This window comes from Ischnura elegans, chromosome 10 (genome assembly GCF_921293095.1).
Source record: "Ischnura elegans chromosome 10, ioIscEleg1.1, whole genome shotgun sequence".
NCBI classification, from domain to species: Eukaryota; Metazoa; Arthropoda; class Insecta; order Odonata; family Coenagrionidae; genus Ischnura; species Ischnura elegans.
Window position 1 is genome coordinate 44862272 of NC_060255.1, and position 20263 is coordinate 44882534.

The window sequence follows — 20263 nt, forward strand, 5'->3', positions numbered from 1 at the left end:
TCAGGGGCTAATTAACCATCTCACGTCCATGCATTCTCGTTTGCGTCCAAGCAATGCACCGCTTAACAATACGCAATTTTAACTGCGTCACTGTACACACGTCCGATAGCGAAATTACGCGCCATGTGTAAAACGACCTTAAGAAACTCACTACGTTTCTAGGTCCCACTGAAACGATGAATTATCAGAGATACTTTGCCGAACGAAAAGGCATGGGAAATCGTTCTGACCCCGAACAATTAAGGAATTAATGAATGATAGGTGTGACCGGTACCCCCACTTATATTTTTCTTCTTCTTTAGTTTCCTGTCGGTGTCATAACACCACAAGCCTATTGTGGCGGCTTGCAGGGCTGTAAGAAGGTGGAAATGTGCCTCTAACACAAAAGCTAGTCCGCGCCCTAATGGGAGCAGTTCACTCAGACCCTGAATTGCAATTCATAAAAAAGAACTTGGTCGATGGAAGGGAAAGATAAATTTGAGCGAAAAGAAAATATTCCCCAGTCAGCCAATATTTCGTTCGTTTAACAAATAAAAAAAATCGCGAAATTTCCGCCCACTTTTCATGATTTGATGACGTCATTAGCGTTTTGGAAGAATTACTCGGTCAGGTAGAACCTTTGGTGGAGGAAATGAGTAGCGAGTGCAAACAACAATGAACAACGCGAGGCCCATGTACAAGACCGGGGAGAAATCCGCTTGGCATGAGTTCGGAACGTCATCAACTTACCTACGAAACGGTTACGGTCATTTCATTTCAACTGTACAATAAATCGTCGCGGTTCTTTAAACAGCTACGAGCATTACATAGCATATCCGCTAGAAAATCGGTTGGACACGTCCAGGACCTATATTGAATGAGTAATTGAGAGGAGATAACTATGAGAGCGACAAGGATAACATCTTCGTAGAACTGTATTATGTTTCCAAGTCCCCAGATCAATGACTGAAAAATATGCTTAGTCGAACACCGAGAGTTAAAAATCTCAAAACGCTCACCTCACTTAGTTTTTTTAATTATCTTATTCGTTTACGGTGGTTGTACTAAAACCTCCCGCCTAACGGGCATCGAGGCGGCTTGCGGGCAGTTAGTACATGTATAACTATAGATCCAATTCTCTTCTTAACACACTTAACTGACTTCCCGCTTTCATAGTACTCAACATGCTCTCCCGCTTAGCATTCGCTAAATATAGGCAATCTTGTGTCCTCCTCATATCCGAAGTTACCACTCCACGCTCACCATGTCCAGAACTTAAACAAGAGAGAACTTACAACCACTCGCCTTGTTACGCCTTCTTCAATGCCATATATTTTATTAAAACAAAATCATTAAGCATTTGGTTACAATAGAAAACTAAGTAATTGGCCCGAAATATAACTCACTCACTCAGTGTTTCAACCCGATCGTAGGTTTGCAAAGGTGAGGGTAGAGCTCACCTCGAACTAAGCCACAGACGCGTGAATTACACACATTCAGTTCCTTGCCCTGGACCCCTCGATCAGGAGCTAAGTGCTCTAACCACTAGGCTGCCACGCTCCACGAAATAAAACTAGCGATGTTAAAACAGTCAGCTGAACTGTATCTCGTCATCCTTGATACTCCATATCCTTTAAAATAAGAATTGCTTGGCTAAAGAAAACCTTCTTCCGTTCAGTCAGCCAACGCAAGGAAAACTAGCTATCGGACCAGGCCAGTTAGCAAGTTTTCCATGCGCTGCAAACGCAAACACTTTCTTATCTCTCCGCAAGAGTAATTGTCTTTGCTACTTCCGCCGACACCTATCAGCATCTCAAAGTTTCTTTCGACGCACCACAGAACGAAATAACTAACACTCGCGGGGGCGACGCGAAATCAAGCTCGATGGAAAAAAGAGGAGTTTTGAACGCATAACAATAGGGAGGTTTCCGCCGCACAATTCCCATTGCAAAACTTAGCGTTACATTATGAACTCAGAGCACAAATACTAATTTACCCTGCTCGTAAATTAATTTTATTACCATCCCAGTCTCTATATTGTGCACACCATTATCTGTCAAGGTTGACTTGTATTGAAATGCAGTATTATTTATTAACGAATGTGATTCTTGATCACTAAGTAACTACAATCATTTGTCAATTACTTTATTATTGATTTTTATCGATGAGTTTCCCTATAAAGTTCTAAGCGCTCGAGAGCAAAAACAAATTTATCGAAAAGTCGGCGAAGATTTATCTACCTTGATTGACCAATCAAGGAAAAATTAAAACAAATGTATTATTACATGTTATGATTCCACTCTATCAAGATGTAAAACATTGAAAACCCATTCTGCAGTCGACGTGATCAAGAGAGTACCTACTTAACCAAAGCTATCTTACGTTCATAAAAAAAGACTTTCTAAATGCGCGAGCAATAAACTTATACCTTTAATTGTACTTCAACTCATAATTTAGGGCTTATTACGACATATAGGACAGAAATATAAAATTACGGAAATTAAATGCAAAAAACGAAGAGAAGAGATAAAACGGATATTTAACTTTCCCGAAACAATTATCAAGAGCTTTCAACTGTCTTTATCGAGGTAACTTAGGTTCCTCGTTTAAAATAATAGAAATTTAATTGATGTCTAGTTTAAATATTTTCTGCAAAAATAGGAAGCAGAGCAGTCAGTATCGTCTCTGCAACTGCAACTTGGTGCACGGCTTTCCATTCACCGTACTTCGGAGAACCTGATCGGGCAATTTTATCTTCTAAAGACCTTTGAGAGTGGCACGCCACCGAACTACAAAAAAGATTGAAGTCGTTGAATGTGTGATAGCTGTGACCAGTAAGTCACATCACATAGAAATATTATAAAAGATCTCGAGCCTCCTCCAAGAGTTCATTATATTTATTTTTTCTCGTGCCTCATACCGGGGTTGCTGGCCCCTTGATTAAAAACCATTCTAGGTTCAAATTACGAGGTGCATTCAAGTTCTTAGACCTCCGATTTTTTTCTCCTGATTGGAAACTAAAATGACATAAGTATTGTCTTAAAAAGTTCGTGCACTCTTTGTCAATACATGACAAAGGTGGATGCATTGCATGCCACATAGAACTCTTCCGTAATCGTCTTCAAACAATCAAAGACAGTCTCCATGGCCGCACTTTAACCAACCATGTTTCTATTCCTTCAGAGATTATTCAGTGGTCAAAACAGGCTCCTAAAGAAGCCATCGCCGCGGCCATGGAATCATGGCGTCGGCGTTGTGAAAAATGTGTACGCCTGCAGGGAGATTACGTCGAGAAGTAACACCATTTTCAGGGTATTCCGATGTGTAGAAAGTTAGAAAAATATTGGAGCCCTTAGATTTTGAATGCACCTCGTAAAAACAGTAGACCGTTCTGGCATGCTGTTAGTACCATACATCTCGTTCACTAATACACATCCAAGTGCAATATCCAATGGCTTACTAAATGACTGCACCACTCACCCTTAAAATGTGATGAAATCAATTTACAACATAACATATTCACCCAAACGACGAGAGACGATTCAGCCCTCGAAACGCAACTAATCAAGGACAGATTCAAACGGATGAAAACCCGTGAAAATAGTACTCTCATTGAGCAATCCTTTATATTACTATTTGGCATTCCCAACGCAGCGTGCCGCAGGTATGAGTAACAGAGTGCTTAATTCCCAAAGAATTACACAACTTAATCGTCTCATTTAGACATTCTCGAGAAAAACACTTGTATTTCATTCAGAAAGAACCTTAGGGAAATGTGAACAAAATAGCAGGTGAAAGATGAATGTTAAACCTTCTTTGTAAGGCCTCTCTTGGAATATGCTGCTAGCGTGAGGAACCCTTACGAAGTAGGGCTGATATCAGAAATTAATCGAGTATAGTGGTGAAGGTAACTCAGGAGCGTTTCGAAGTTGTGATACGAGATAGGTTTGGGAATCTCTACGGGAGCGAAGGGCAAAATATAGGTTGACCTAATTAAGTAAATTCAACGCCGACTGTTTTTTCCGTAGAAATGCAGTTACTTCCGAGTCTCCATTGTTAGTTAAGGTCATCTGAACTGCCGAGGAAATTAGCTGAATGAAACGATTAAAAACTTTTGTTTTGTTTGAAATTTTGCTTTTTTTGTACATTTTATGAGCAGAAATCGTACATAAAAGATTTAAGATTTTCCCGAAAATTGTATACAAAACGCTATACCGATCAAAAAGACAGCATCAACTAAGACCATGCCGATAGTCCTTTACCGAGCACGACGTTATTTGGACCACAGGGAGGCCGGAGGAATAAATATACGGCGGTCGAAGCAAATTTTTGACCGATTTATACTAAAAATTAGCGAAAAATTTAAGCAAGCACATAACGAAAAATTGTCGTAACGGCTGAGGGGCGTTTATAAAAAATTAGTACTCGACGCCATATATCATTCTTACGCAGAACTAACAGCAAACAGCCTCACAAAAGGCATTGAGTTGTCTCTTGGCTGCATTGATATCTTTTCCGCAGTTAACTTCTCCATTTCAGATTGTATTCATGCTATTCTTCACCTCGAGATATCTTCTTCCATGATTTACGGTTTGAGCAAACAAAACAAGCAAGAAAAAAATACCACGACAACGACACTGTTCGTTCAAAACTTTCCCGGCTAATTTTCCCGTTGATTCAAAAATCGAGGTAATTCCAAGCTAACTTTCCCCTGAATTAGCCAGTTTCCGCGATTATTTTATCATGAACTCCGCCATTGATGAATGGGAACTGGAATCTCACATTACGCTTTCCCTTAGATTATTTTATAGCTATTGCTTTCCATTAACCGGCCTTGAATTAGTTTGTCTAATCTCGATGCAAAGCTGACTTGCAGAATATCGCATATAGGGCCGGATTTTACAATAAGCTAACTAGGCTTCAGCCTATAACCTCAAGATCAGGGCGGGCCTAAATTCAAATTCTAGCGAAATTAAAAACAATTTTTTTTTTAAATCTTAGTACCAAACATAACATGTTTCATTTAACATATTGACATATATCTCAGTAATGATGCATTTTATCATCTCTTACGTATTTAAGTATACCGGGACTAGCCACGGTGATAACTTTACGGGAGTCACCCGCAATGCACAATTGTGCGAAAAATCCACAGAGAAAAAATCATTCGCCTTGACCGGCTGTGGCGCCATGCGCACGATTTGGACTGCTCGTCGCATAATATGCTCGGCAGTCCATACCACCATGTCCGGTATAGTACCACAAATTTCCACAGGGAAGAATGACGTCTCGGTAGCTTAACTGGCTAAAGCACTCGGCCGGAAATCGAGGGATCCGGGTTCGGATCCCGGTCAAGGCGAATGATTTTTTTCTCTGTGGATTTTTCGCACAATCTCTTACGTAGTTTACAAACTAAAAAACATTAGAAGTGAAAGGACCATCAGAAGTAGAATAGCCTAGGCCCTCCTTTCATCTAAATCTGGTCCTGATCGTATATATTATGCTACGGTCCTTGGTAAAGGCAAACGAAAGCTGAGGTCATTTGCGCCATGAAGGGTAGGAAAGTAATAGTGGAGAGAAACCCGGCGTCAGACGTCTGGCGATTAGCCCACTCTAATGAAAAGTGCCAAGAGGACTAAGGCTTTACATCCCATCTGACGTGCGGAGTGCTGCACTAGAAATTCATTCCACTAACTGCTCAAGCAGGCATGGGGCAGTGTCTGAAAAATCCACCACCTCAGGGATTAGAACCCGGACCCACAGAGTAGGAAGCCAGAACTCTGGCCACCACATCAGCCCCCATGATGCTATGGGGCCGTGAAAAAAATTCAAACTGTCAACTACATTACTAAAAAGCGCGAAAGTGCTTAACTACCACTTAACCACTACATTAGTGACGATTTTCTCTATTATTCGTACATTCTTTGGATTGTCTAGTCACGATGTTCTCCAAAGGCACCAGACCCCATCCCCATGGTACTATGGAGCAGTGAAAAAGAGCTGTGAAATTTAATTACAAAACAGCGCTAAAGAGCTCCCTATCCCTACATTAGTGCTAAGTTTTTCCATTAATCGGCCATTTCTTGGATTTTCTAGTCCCTATAAACCTCAAAGGTGGTTTACAAGGTATCATGTAGTCGGGGTGACACCGTTCTCCGGCGAAATGCGATACGAACGCGCGAAAATAACAAAAAAATCGAGAGAAGGGACATCGCCTCCCCGAGCAAAAAAAAAGAGTTAAACAGAGAACCACCCACCTACTGCCGACCCGAATATATACTACAAATACTACCCTACTAACTACCTTACTAACCCTACCCTGAGAAGTTTAAAAGCGGGTTCGTCTGAGGGGAAGTGGGGAAAAAGGATTCATTCGCAAGGGAAAGAGGACTGGGTTAGGCTCGAGAGAGAAAGATGAAAACGAAAGAAGCGGGGAGGAGATTAAAAACGGGGAAAAAAAGGAAGAAGGACAATCTGGGGAAAGAGGAGGAAGATGAAGAGAATGAGAATTGTGGGAAGGGCGAAGGGGAAGGGTATCCAAGAATCGATACCACGAGCGGTGTTGCCTCCTCCTCCAAACTCCTTCACCCTCCCCTCAACAACACCTACCACCCCTCCCTCGCCCGCATACGAGCCGCGACGTTGCCAAGTCTACTTCATTCAGCCTCCCCCACATCAGGCGAGGGAGGAAGGGGGTAGAAGAGGGAGGGGGTTGAGTGGATAGTATAGGGGGTGGGAGAGAGGGGCGGGTATAAGTATAAGCGGCTGACTGTGTGTACATATGTGTTGGGCTAGCCCAACCCACCCTCTTAATACGCCCCCTTTCAACCTCCCTCTCTCCATTGAATTAAAAGAAACCCTATTTCTCACCCCCAACTTGGGCTACTCTCCTCCCTCCCTCACTCCTCATATTATTCTCCTACCTACTCCTTTCCGCCCTACTTTCAGGGAACCCTTCCCTCGCCGCCCGAGGGCGTGGAGGGAGGGACAGGGACATGGGAGCGTAAGAGAATTTGTGCGAACCCCTTTTTCTAATACCCTTCCCCTCCCACGCTGTCCGCCCTGCCTCCATGGTATGTCACACTCACCCCGCGATTCAACCCCCAACAGTAGCGTAACTAGGAATATGCCTTGGGAAGGGGGAGGGGGAGGGGGGGGTGAGAAGATGGCCAGGGGTGGCGAAATCTGGTAAAAATGTTTTAAAATGACGTGTCTGGAAATACCTTTTACATCATTTTGGCTCAAAAAATTGAACTTTAAGAAGATGCAGTTGTTATATGTCAAAACTAGACAATATTTATAAGTATTTTTTTTCTCTGAGGCTTTGGGGGGGATATTTCCCCTCATTCCCCCATAGTTACGCCACTGATCCCCAAAGTTGGTTAGTAATAACAATAATAATAATTTCGTCTACATTTCTAGACCGAATTTAAGACTAAACATTCCTATTGTACCTTCATGGCATATCTCACTCACTCCGCTATGCCATGCCCAAGGTTGATTAATAATAACAATTATTTCTTCTTTATTTATCGACAGAATTTAGGACAATATAGTCCCCTCGTACCTCCATGGTAGGTATGCCTCACTCACCCTGCTATGCTACCCCCGAGTTAGGTTAATAATAATAATTTCGTCTTTATTTATTGACCGAATTTAAGTCTATACAATCCTATAGTACCTTCACGGTATGTTTCACTCACCCTGCGATTTAACTCCCTAGGTTGGTTAAATAATTTTATTTCGTCTTTATTTATCAAACAAACTTAAGATTATTTAGTCCTTTCTTACAATCAAGCTGATGGCATTCCATTGATGAGAGAAAATCCACACAGGAGGTATTCGAACCCGCGACCCCTCGATAAGCAGGTAAGGAATTTACCGCGCCGCCACCGGGGCTGACCCGTTACCATGCCGAGAATCGAACCCGAGCCTTCTGGGTAAAAGCGTGATATTTCAGCTAAATACCACATGTGTTTTGTCGAGGGAAGGGTTCGCCCCTCACCATTCGCCGTATTCCAGAACCTGATTCATCTCGAATCTTCCCTCCACCTCGGTGTTCCAGATCTCAGACTAAAATTGAGTTTGGGTTCGGCCTTTAGAAAATAACTTCAACCCAACATTTTTAAATTTACAAAATAATAAACGTAATTAAACTCTTGTCACTCACGGTCTCCCGCTAATAAAATTTAAGTAATTTTGGATGAAAATAGGACACGTGGTAGTATTTTACGAGAGATATTTCCTGCATGCTTGTCCTGTGTCCGGCAAGCGAGCGCGTTTCTGAAGGCGATGAGCGCTGCATGCTTGATAAGCAATCACCCTGTACCACAAATCCTGGTGGTTGCTTGCACGGTCCCTCGTAGATGTAGAGGTAGGTTTCAAATTCGTTAGGCTAAGGGGGCGGAATCCTTGGACTCTGACGACTCAATCTCAGTTTGGACTCAACTTACCAACGGTGGAGTAAAACCTTAGTGAGCTATTGGACTCGAGTGAGATCTCGTAACACTAACGTTGCGACCGAGTCGAGTTCGAGTCAGAATCAAGACTTGAGTAACGTTCAGGGACACGGCCCAAAGCAAAAAACGCGTGAATTTCACACATTAAGGGTAAGGGGACCGGTTCTTTTAACGGAGAAGTACGGGAAAACAATATAATTACAGTTATACGTATCGCACATGATCCTATTCTAAATGCAATAAAGAAGAAAAACGGATTTGCAATCCCTCATCTGTAGATCTCAAATGTGTAAGCACCTAGGTTACACAGGACATAGACGTACCTAGTCGGTAGTAACACAGCTGGATGCTTGGACTTAATACATTTCTTTACATTTGTGATGGACGCCCTACGTGATAGTTTTCGTTCGCATAAATTGCAAGACGCAATCTCTCCATTAACGACTGAGAAAAAATTACACATGTCATTGGTTTTCCTTCTTTTGTCCATTACGATCTAGCAATTTTCTCCCGGTACAATAAAATAAAGCTCGCTCACAAATGCAAAATTAACAGCAATGTTCACATCACACTTTATTCAATGCGGTACGCGGCAGCTGGCAGCAATTGTTTCCAGTCGGCGGTTGTACTCTACAAATATGTAACTCACTTGTCGCCCGCGACTCACACCTGTGATCGCCATTACAGTTTAGAATCTTATATGACACTGTAGAGTAGCAATCACAGTTAAGGGAGTGACTCGAAAATCAAAGTTATGCCCATCCCTATTGTGTACCGAAAAAATGAATGAGTAAGTTGCTATTTTGGTTATAAACGGACCTGAAATGTACTTTAGCTCTTTATTGTTAGAGGAAAAAACGAATTTCTAAAGCTATCCATTCGGTTAAATGTCTCTCTCATTTTATATTTCCTTCCGAATCTGAAAATATAGTCCGGTTCTACATTCATGGTATCTGTGTCACTCAGATTTGTATCAATTCATAATTGCTCAAGCACCCTAGGCTGACCACGTAGCCTCCGAATCTCTAGCGGCTCCAAATCCAATTCTTGTAAATGCTATGAAATGCTCATTGTTCTCTCGGAGCGGTTTTTGACGACTCGCTCCGTTTTCCTTAGTATTTATCCAGTTCGCGAATTGAATCTTTCTAAAACGGATCACATACACCTGCCACATTAAACTAGAGAAAACTTGCCGCGTGAAATCTAGTGAAAACTCGTCCTTATGAAACATTTTTGAGGTGTCTGTGAAGGATTTATGTAGATGCAGTAGCAAGGATGAGCTGTCGTATCGGCTAGGGAAAACACGCCTTCGATCCAATTGGTCCTGGTTCGATTACCATCCGATGCAATGATCCAACTCGGATATCTCGGGACCCGAGGGAAATTAACACAACCGGTGATGGTATTTCGAGATCAATTATTTCCTGCGTTGGATTCGACAATGAGAAACTGGTGGGAAATCTGATTTGCAGTCATTGATGAAACGGTAGCAACAATGCCAGAATAATTGCGCATAAAATCACGACTAAAAAACAGAACATAAATATATAATTGCAATGTATTATGGTCATTTATACCCCAAAGGATAACACCACACCAAAGAAAAATGCATTTTAACTTGTTATGGAAAAGGAATACCATGTCAAGGGTGATTTTGCTATTAATTATCATAACCGATTATAATTTTTGTAACTAAGTTGCCTTGCCAGAGAAGCTACGTTGGAAAATAATTTCAATTTTTATTTGAAGTCCAGCATATAAGTTTTCGAGTGAAACTTATGAACTACACGCCTATTTGATATCCTGCAAGCTAGGTCTCGGATTATATCAAATCAAAAAGCCTCATTCAATGAGATAAAAGTATAATCAATATCCCTCCGGTTATTTTTAAGGTCCAAGTATATTAGTAGGTTTCGAAGCCCCAGGCATTACTTTTGGGTAGAACTGCAGACAAAGCGAATGTATTGTTTTCGATATGTGTGCGTGTCAGTCTCAAAAAGTTGAAATTATTTTTTCACACCTAGAAGACTACTCCTAACCTGCAAGCTACATGTTGACGAGCGAACCCTTGAGTGTATCCTTGTAAAAGTATGTCTGAATATTAATGTGTTTGACAAAACGTTCTAAAGTGAAAATGGCTAAAGCTCAAATGAGCGATACTGACCGGAAAGAAAAAAAACACGCGTGATACTATTGCCATTGCACAGTCACTTAGGTAATGACAGTAGAATATCGAGATTAGGGGCGGTAAATAAAAACTAATTTGCGAAACTTTGCACATAAATTGCACATTTTTCTCGGATTGAGGCGCCACGATATAGAATAATCTAATTGCATATAAATAAATGAAGTAGCGTGCTCTTTATCAAATAGGGTCCTACATTTACAACCGTTGCATAAACTCACTACTGTCGAATTCATTAGCATACTTGGTACATTCATTATTCATAACTTTTCAGTTTCCGTGACCAGACGACGTAAATTTTCCCTTTGTCTGGAGTTTTCCTTCGGCATAAAACTGACCGTTACGCGGTACATAATACGGAATCGCTCCACTGCAACACAATGATTGAGTTTTTCATTTGAAATTCGTTCTCCAAATAAAACAGTCAGTTTTCAAGCGTAGCATACGCCAAAACAACTTAGAGATTACGCGAAGCTTAATAAGCTCCACAAGACCCTGAATGATGGATCAAAAATGAAGGAAATAGCTGCGAGAGCAGTGAGCTTGAAGAAAACACTTTTCCCGTGATAAACAACATCGGAATTCACAGCGATTTAAAACTCGAGTCTTTCGTCAGGAAGTACGGCAACTTATTTTATTTCCGACCTAATTAATCCCTTGCCTTGCAACAGATTATTGAGCACGCAGATTTTTTGGAATGCTTTCAGCTGAAGAATGTGTGGCGCTCCGGTTCAAACCACTTTTGAGACGAAATAAAAGGTGCGTGTTAATTGGACTGACCCCTACATTATATGTTCAGGTGCTACAGCCTAATACCTTTGACTTCGTAAAATAACATTTAATACACATTAAGGAAAAATATAAAAACTCGCTCAACATTTCTCTTAAAATGATTGATTTTAATTAATAGATTACACTTGATATTTAGGAGACAAACAATGCAAACATTCCAACTGCAGAGATATGCGGTATGTACATGTATATTTTGCTAGTATGCGTAATATTTCTAAAACCGTGCGGTGTGCCGTGGCGGTCCTCTTGCATGCTGCATGTTGTTGATTGGTCACCCCCTGCCAAGCACCCTTGAGGTGGCTCGCGGGGTATTATGTAGATGTAGAGAACTACAAATGGTAATTTCCAAAATTTAATATACAACTCCACTACCCATTTAATAGGTAGTGTGGACATTACCATTTGTAGTTTTCATCATGGACCTATAGCTGAAGCTAGGAGATAGCTGGAGCTGGACGGAAAAAAATTATGGAGTGATTCAGGCTTTAGAATTATTGCAATACTATGATGATGAGCGCTAGTATTCAAACTAGTAAGCGGACGTGAAAAAGACCAGCGGGGAGCGAGTGATACGCCCTCTTAATATGGACGTATTAACTGGGACAAAATTGAAAATGAAAACATTCGCGAATGGGACCAGGAGAGGGAGAGAGAGAGGGCAAAGCAAAGGGAGACATAAGGGGAGCGTGGGAAAGTGCAGCGGAGAGGGGGTGAGGCGAAAAGGGGAAGAAGGTGGGGAGGGGGTGAAGGTTTATTGAGCGGTTAAGGTGTAGCGGGGAGTACGGGAGGAGGAGGAACGGCCATTAAGGAGGTTCGCTCACGACTGCACGTTCAAAACAAATAATTTTCACGCATGCCATTTTAAAAACGTTTCGCCATCATAGACGACATCCATCAAGGTTAAACAATAAAATTAAGGGTACAAAGAATGGGGTCTTTCGCCGATTATTTTTTTATTGCTGGTAGAGTTTAAAGAAATCACCAGACCCATGAATTTTTTTGGGTTTTCCAGGCCTAGAAGCAAGCCAAAACTCCAATGACGTAGTCAACTCACGAAAAGTGGGCGGAAACTTTCGCGTACTCATGCTTGAAAATTGTGAGAGAATGGCGAAATGAGGAAGATTTTTCTTTCGTCGCGACTCTTGTATTTCTCTTCAATCAATCGAATTACCTAAAGAGTCGCTCCTTTAATGAGTTATTCAGAGAGAACGATCCCAATTGTAAAAATCAATCCTTTTTTTTTAAGTCAACACATATTCCAACCATTTCAGCTGACCGCAGCGCAATTTTGTGTTTACTTAACAGGATTTGACTTCAATTACAAATTTAGTTTGGTAATAACTTGAAAAATAGTCCGGTGACAGACCATGGTTCCACGTTCACCATTATTCTTACGGTATAAACAGCATATCATCCGTTGGCGGAACCCACACAAGTATTCTAGCACTGATCAAAGTTTATAGCATGCTCAGACAAGTATGGCTATGAGAACCTGTAAATAAATACTGATTTTCAAATGAACCATCCAGAAGTGTTACTTGACGGTCTCCCTCATCGCTGGTCAACAAAAATAACAAGATTGGATTGTACTGTAAGATTGGTTTGACCCAGTTTTCCATCCCGGTCCCCTATCAGCTAGCCTTTTTGCGTTAATTAATATTGCTTCTCTTTTACATGATCAATAACCCTTCCAATGTAACTCATCCGGGGCCATCCCTTGACCTTCTTCCCGACCACCTGTCCTTAGACGATTGTTTTCACCAGGCCATCATGCCTCGTGATGAGGCCAATTAAGTTATCACGTATTATGCTTAAGATTTTTCGAAAAATTATCTTTACTCCCACTCATCTTTGCATGTCCTCATCACTTACTCGATCGATCCATTTTATATTCGTCGTCAGTCGATGAAAAAATGAGAATAGCGTACCTTGTAATTTTTAATAAATTGATGACTGTTTTGGTTACCGTACCAACCTTTTTTTAAGGACAAATCCCTCCCACTCATCCAAATCCTATTTTGTGATGGATTACTTTCTAAAACTTGTGCCATAACTTTGAAATTTGCAGGGTACACAGAGAAGACCCAGATCAACGTTTTCCCGTATCTCAAATTTGAAAATTTTACCTCCGATGCAATTTCTTGTTCATAAGAGAAAGAGGCAAATGTGAAATTTTTAATTAGTGACCATTTTCAATCCATTTGCTTCCTAAGATAGTAATAAATATGCTGAAACCGGAATCGAAGTAAACTTAAAATCATCATCACAGGTCAAGATTGGTTGGACGCAGCTCTCAATTCCATTCAACCATCAATTAATCTTTTCACACTAACGTATTTCTTCGCTTTCAAATCCTTCTTTACTTGTTCCATATACTCTATTCGAGGTCTTCTTTTTCCGTTCTTGCCATCCACTTGTCCCTCGATGGTTGCCTTCATCAGGCTATCATTTTTCGAATATTGCCAGGAACTTGACATTCACTAATTAGTTGATAACGGTCTACTTCACACATATCTTGGATACGGCAACGCCAGACGTCACCTGTAGGTGACACAGTTTTGTGAACATTTAACATTGCAAACTTAGAGACACGGCACATATTTTACATTTCTTAGTCTCTTTCTGAGCAACATATCTGAAAATATCATGTTGCTTTGGCGACAGAGAAGTCTTCAGTAAACTTTAGACAAGAAGACAGTGAGGTAGCGCGCATGGGACTGAGCATGGGAACTGAAGTAAAGTATCGATAACTTTAAGTTTCACTACGGGTAAATCGCCATCGAAAAAGAAAAACACACGGCCATTCGAGAGGGAGATATGCTATCTTATTAAAGAGGATCGCATCGCCACCCCGGTCGACGGTTATACATCGCGTGGGATGAGGCAAGGTTGAGGTTGAGGGAAGGAGTGGATACAGATGAAAGGGAGAAGGAGAGAAAGAGGGAAGAGAGTATTAGTCGCCTGGCACCGGGCACAGGTTCTTTCGCAACGGTCGCCGGCGACGTGGCAACGCGGTGCGGTGGAGACCCATTGAAATCCCCAAGACTTGAATGGTGAGGGGAGGGATGGGTTTGGAGGGGAGGGGGAGGAGGGGGGGGGAGTATGGATGTCTAAAGGGGGGATGGAGGGATTCCGGGGAATCTATCCATCCACCTCCATAGGAATAGAGGTGGGCTATACGATTATGTTCCGGTATCGAATACAACTGAACCTCTGGTACAGTGAATCCTCGATATACCAAAGAGATGCGTTCTTCTGAGACCTTGTTGGTTAAGTTAAAAAAAGCCTACACAAGGCATCGAAAAGTGCAGTGTGGTTGAACTCGGGCTGTCCACCGGATGAAGGTCTCCATTGATGTTGACGTTTCGACAACCAAATCGGTTTTCGTCTTCACTCGCCCTGAAGACGAAAACCGACACTAAATACGACTACTGCTACGATTACTAGCAATGGCGAGGACAGGTTCCCATGGGCTAGTGGCCTCTTCAACATGGAACGTGGACCAGAGGTATCCTCATGTATCGCGGGTTGTCACTACAAAGAAAAAATATCGAAGAGGGGGGGAGAAGAGTACACTGTCCGCCAGGCGGAAGTTCTTGCAATGGAGAGGCGAAGGTCGCGAACGATAAGGAAGGAGACAACGGAAGATTCGGTCATCACTCGAGTAACAATGAGGGGAGGGTATTAGGGGTGGGAAGCGTATCCAAGTGCAGAAGAGAGGATGGGGTTCCAGCGGAAAGAAAACGCTAATACGAAAGAGTCGCTATGTTTTTGCTATAGTCGGTTTCGCGCAATGAAAATGGCATAGTTAACCAATATAATTGTACTTCCGCTAATGATGAAGTTTGAAAAACAAAGAGACCAATATTTTTTCCGCGTCTTGATCCGTATCTAACCTCTCGAGCTATGAGCGACGAAAAACCGATGGCCATAACCCTTTTGTAGGTGAGTTTGTGACGTCAAGGATTCAATTCAAATTCAACAATTCCATTCCCTTGAGGAAATGACGAAACGTCGGGGTCCTATACACCAAGCGGCATACCCCTGTATGTCACTCTTTCATCATGCCTCTTTAACTAAGAGATTCTCAGCTCGTTCAACCACGATTTTCATCTCACTCCTACACTTCTGGAATTTTTCTCTGGCCAAAACCTATTTCCCTGGCCGTTGCGAACCCTGGCTCGCCACCCATTGAACCGACGACACATAAATTCGGGGAAACGTTTTTTAATCATACTACCCGCATCTGATTAGATCACACGCTATGAAGGAAGACGACTCATGAATGCAATACTCACCGTGAAAAATAAAAATAAAAAACGGCGCAGGTTCATAAAACAGAGAGGCTTTAAAGTAACAAAAGACACTGGAGTAGTGTCCAAGATGAGGAAAACTTATTCTCGCCAAATCACCTGTTACGCGGCTGACTGGTTACTATGCAGATAAAAACGTCGCATGGGGGAAGTATGCAAGAGATGAGGATAAAAGCAAATCGCATATTAGGTTCCATAAATAGAACTCCCCGGAAATATAGCAGAGGGACACAAAAGCAAAATCCCTCTAGGAAGACCTCTCTTTGAATAATCCCCTAGAGAGCGGGATCCTAATGAAATAGGTTGGTATCGGAAATGAAACTATCACATTGAAGATAAGCTGTTTTTTAAGGAAATCTGGCGCATTATCCCACAATACATCCACTTCTGAAATTAGAACTTACGCGTAAGGGTCAACAATTCCAGCAGCATATTATGGGCAATGACTTATTAGGGATACGTGTCATGCATTTAACAGCTTCTCCTACGAACACTTCACGAAATTATATTTTAAAAATGTTAAATTTGATATCAAAATGACAAATAAAGCTTAATAATCAATGAGATTCAAGCACCAAGTTACCGTAGACTCTTCGGTCGACCTGAGAATTAACGTGTCGAATAATAGAATGAAGGCCTTCTAAGAAATAACCCTGAGGAAGACAAAAATCTCTACAGATCTTGCCTACCTGCGGTCATAGTATCGAGCTATCACCCTAGCGATTGCCAACCTCCAAACAAGTTATTGAAGGCCATGGTATAACCTAAATCCTAATTAAGAAAGACATGGGTATACCCTAAGTATCGTTAAACCAACTGAGAAAGAAAAATTAGATCGTAGGTTTTACTAGCGAAATATATGAAGAAATTCTTCTAGGACACTCCACTGGATCAAATTATTCATGGCCGACGTTTCGTCGGGATAAAGGCGATCAGAAACTTGAGTTCCACACTCATCTACCCTAACGAAGATGCCCGATTTGAGCATAAAAACGTCGGCCATTGATAATTTAACCTGGTGCACTACCCGAGACGAATTCCTTCAACTGAAGGTATTATTTGAACAATATTATCTAAGTAAACTGCAGGCTACGCCCTATCGATTTTGTTAAGCATCCTTTAACCTTTATGTCGTCTTCATTTCAAATGCATATAGGAACATCACATCCCTTCATACAGCGAACTCGTAGAGACATGCATGTTCCTCTGAGTGGTAGCGAAAAATCAGTGAACCACAAGGAAAGAGTTCGTGATGTCATCGACTTACCTGCAAAAGGGTTAAAGACTTGGTTTTTTGGCCGTGAATAGGTAGAGGAGGAGGTGACGCGATGGAGAAACGGAAAAATCGGATGTCTTCATTTTTTACAACTCTTTCACAATTGACAACGATAAAAAGGGTAATCGAATCCATAACCCACCAATGAACAAATCTTTATTTCGGCCTGGGCAAATTGTCTCCTAGTATGCCGAAGTAGGCGGATTACAATACACGGAATCAGGGTAACCGAAGGAAGCGTGGTTGCCTTATAGGTAGAGCAATCCGTTGCCGATCGAAGGCGCCGGGTACAAAGCCTTCGGACTCCCACGAATAAAATCAACGAAGTGCGAGACGTCCCAGGGAAAGGAACTACTCTGAATGTAGGATATTCACACCCCTGTGACAAAGTCTGCGGCGAGCTTTACGCCTACCCATCCAAACCAACCTTCGAGTTGCATCACTGAGTGAGTTATGCACAAATATAATAATATCTTGTATGATATCCGGCACTACGTGGTGGAAGTTCTTCATACTAGTTCAATGAAACATTGCAATATTTCAACACGATTCATTCTAGTCGCGTTTAGTTGTAACAACAACAATAGCAGCAATAATAATGCGTTGGCACTTGGTAATGTTGATGTAACAAGGAAAGGCGTCGTGCTCGAATAAATGCTGCGGAAATATTGCAATTTTCCATTTAACTAATAAAGAAAAAGGCACCTGGAAATTATACACGAAATAAGGAGGACGTGGCCATGAAAAATAGGGAGACAGTGGTAGGACGGGAGTATATACGAGGCTTGTGGATGGTATTGAGGAGCGACAGAAGAGAGAAGCAGAAAGAAGTGGTGAGAAAGAGAGGGATAAGGGGGAAGAGGGACCAAAAATAAGTCGTCGACCAAGACGACGACGCCCTCGGCCGTGTCTCCGCCGCGGCGCTCTTGAGAGAGGGGAAGGGGAAAGAGTGCATGACTCAAAAGGGGTTGGGGGAGAGGAAGGCGATTCGGAGCCAGGGAAGAAGAACGGAAGCTCAACACACTCAATGCTGAAAATGTGTATAAAAGCGATGCACTAGACAATGAAAACTTTCTCTGATAATAGGGGTAGTAAATAGGTGAGACCAGTTGTGAAGTGTCGGATGCATGTTTTTTCCAGTCTCGTGTAGGCCTTGGTTTTGGCTAGGTGCGTCCTGATTGATCGGTTCGTGGAAGAGTTTCTCCCAGGCGTTGGAGAGCGAATAGCTGTCCTCCCTGTTGAAATTAGGTGTTTCGGATATTTCGATAGCCTCTCGTGTGAGTCGGGGAGAGTAATTCTTCTCTCTAGCGATGAGTTTAGCATTTTCGAAGCCACCAGCGAATAGTCAAAACACCTAATATCAACAGGGAGGACAGCTATTCGCTCTCCAAACGCCTGGAAGAAACCTTTCCACACACAAACCGATCAGGACGAACCTGGCCATAACCAAGGACTGTATAGACGGGAAAAAACTTGCATCCGACACTTAAAACCTGTAGACACCAGCTGAAACGCTGGCGAAACTGTCGTACGAAGATGAATCGACGCGGAGGACAACCCGGAAGCCAAGCTGCGCCTACCGAACCACTCCGCGGAAGTCTCCATCAACAGGTGAGACCAGTAGAAATTTGTCGTATGGAAATTACATCTTTCAGCTCTTCCTGCTGAAGACATATTTAGACAGTAAAGGCCTTGTAGCTCTCAGAGAACCTCCTGAGAGCTACATGTATCTCAGAAGAACTCAAAATGTAAAGAAAATAATGAACTGCTTCCATAAATTTTTGGTTACACTCAATGTAAAATGTCACCTGAACTAGCAGCGAATACTGAGGGAGATGGTTTGCCAAAAAAACATAAGAAAATTTTGCCTCGAATTCAAGACATATTCAATTCAAGGCATTGACTGTGTTAACACTCTTTCCTTATCATTTTCTTCCGGATACGTCCCCTGTCAGTCTCAATTCGATTATTTCCATAACGTGTCATGGAAACTAATCATGAAACCGTTCTAAAAAAAGAACTGATAAATTGAATTTTTAAAGTCTCTATTGACCTCAATTTTCAACGTTGATTAGCGCCTTGTAATCTAGGTCTTTAAGAATTAAATGAAAAATACAGAAGAAGGTATAAAGATATACTCGAAGAAGGTATAAAAATATTAATAAAAAATATTTAACCTTTCTTATTCCATGCAACATAATACAGCATATAAAAATATAACGAAACGCTAGCCAATTATTTTGGTTTTGATTCTTACAGACCTACACTTCAAAACGCTCAACGAAAAAAAGTATATCAACTCGAGGAGCGAACGATAATTTACACAGAATTGACCATTTTTCTTCGTTTTCCGACCCGCTAAAGCAGGAATTCTGGTTATTGAACGGACAGTAATGACTTAATTCGCATATTTTGCTCTACGATATTAGTCTTGCAATCAGGCAAAACCTAGTTATAAGAGGCATTCATACAGTTGAGAGGGTAAAAAGCACGTGATTTTACTTCATCATAATAAAGTGACGCGATGCAATAACGCCGAGCCCATTTTTTTCGTCGAACGTTATTCCATGATTCAAATTTTCGAAATCATAAGTTGAGACGTTTTCGATAAGCGATCAACTTTCTACAAAATTAAGCATAGCAGCCAGAAAGAAAAAAAAACAGAAAATTTCTCTTAAGTTGCATTTACATTGCCACAAGCAGGGAACTCCTCAAAACTATTATGGTACGATGAATTTAAATTTTCGCTCGATATTTCGGAGAATAACTGATGGCACTCTTGGTGCCTTCCCATGCACAAAGACTATGGTTTCCATAACTTCCCTGCCCTCTGTCACTAGTATAACGTGGCTAGCGCATTCTTATTCCTTAGATCATCGTTCGTTACCATGGCCTTCATGAATGAAGACAAAATTATACCACCATAGCGATAAAGGACATCAGTTTACAAACGCAATGACCCTTGCGTCTGACAAAGAACTGGCAGAGCAAGATGAAGGCCAATGTCAAGCCAGATGCTGGCTTGTTCACGTTTCCATCATCGAATTAAAATAATCTGCACAAACACCTAAAATATTTTAACATCTAGACTTGTTAAGAAGCGGAAAAAATACCACATAATTTCCGAAACAAAAAATAACATGCAGTCGAGTGAATCCCCGGATAACTTAAACTGGTATGCCAGGGTTAAAAAGAAAAAAAAGCACAAATTTCAAAAACACCCAAAGTTCGCCGTCCCTACCTCTTAAAACATGAAAAT

The 20263-nt window shown here is 41.5% G+C and overlaps 1 protein-coding gene across 3 annotated transcripts in view; it reads right to left on the reverse strand.

Moving 5' to 3' along the window:
• The window catches only part of LOC124167352 (sprouty-related, EVH1 domain-containing protein 2), a 157974-nt gene that overhangs the window by 20564 nt on the left and 117147 nt on the right, over positions 1-20263 (reverse strand). The window lies entirely within an intron of this gene.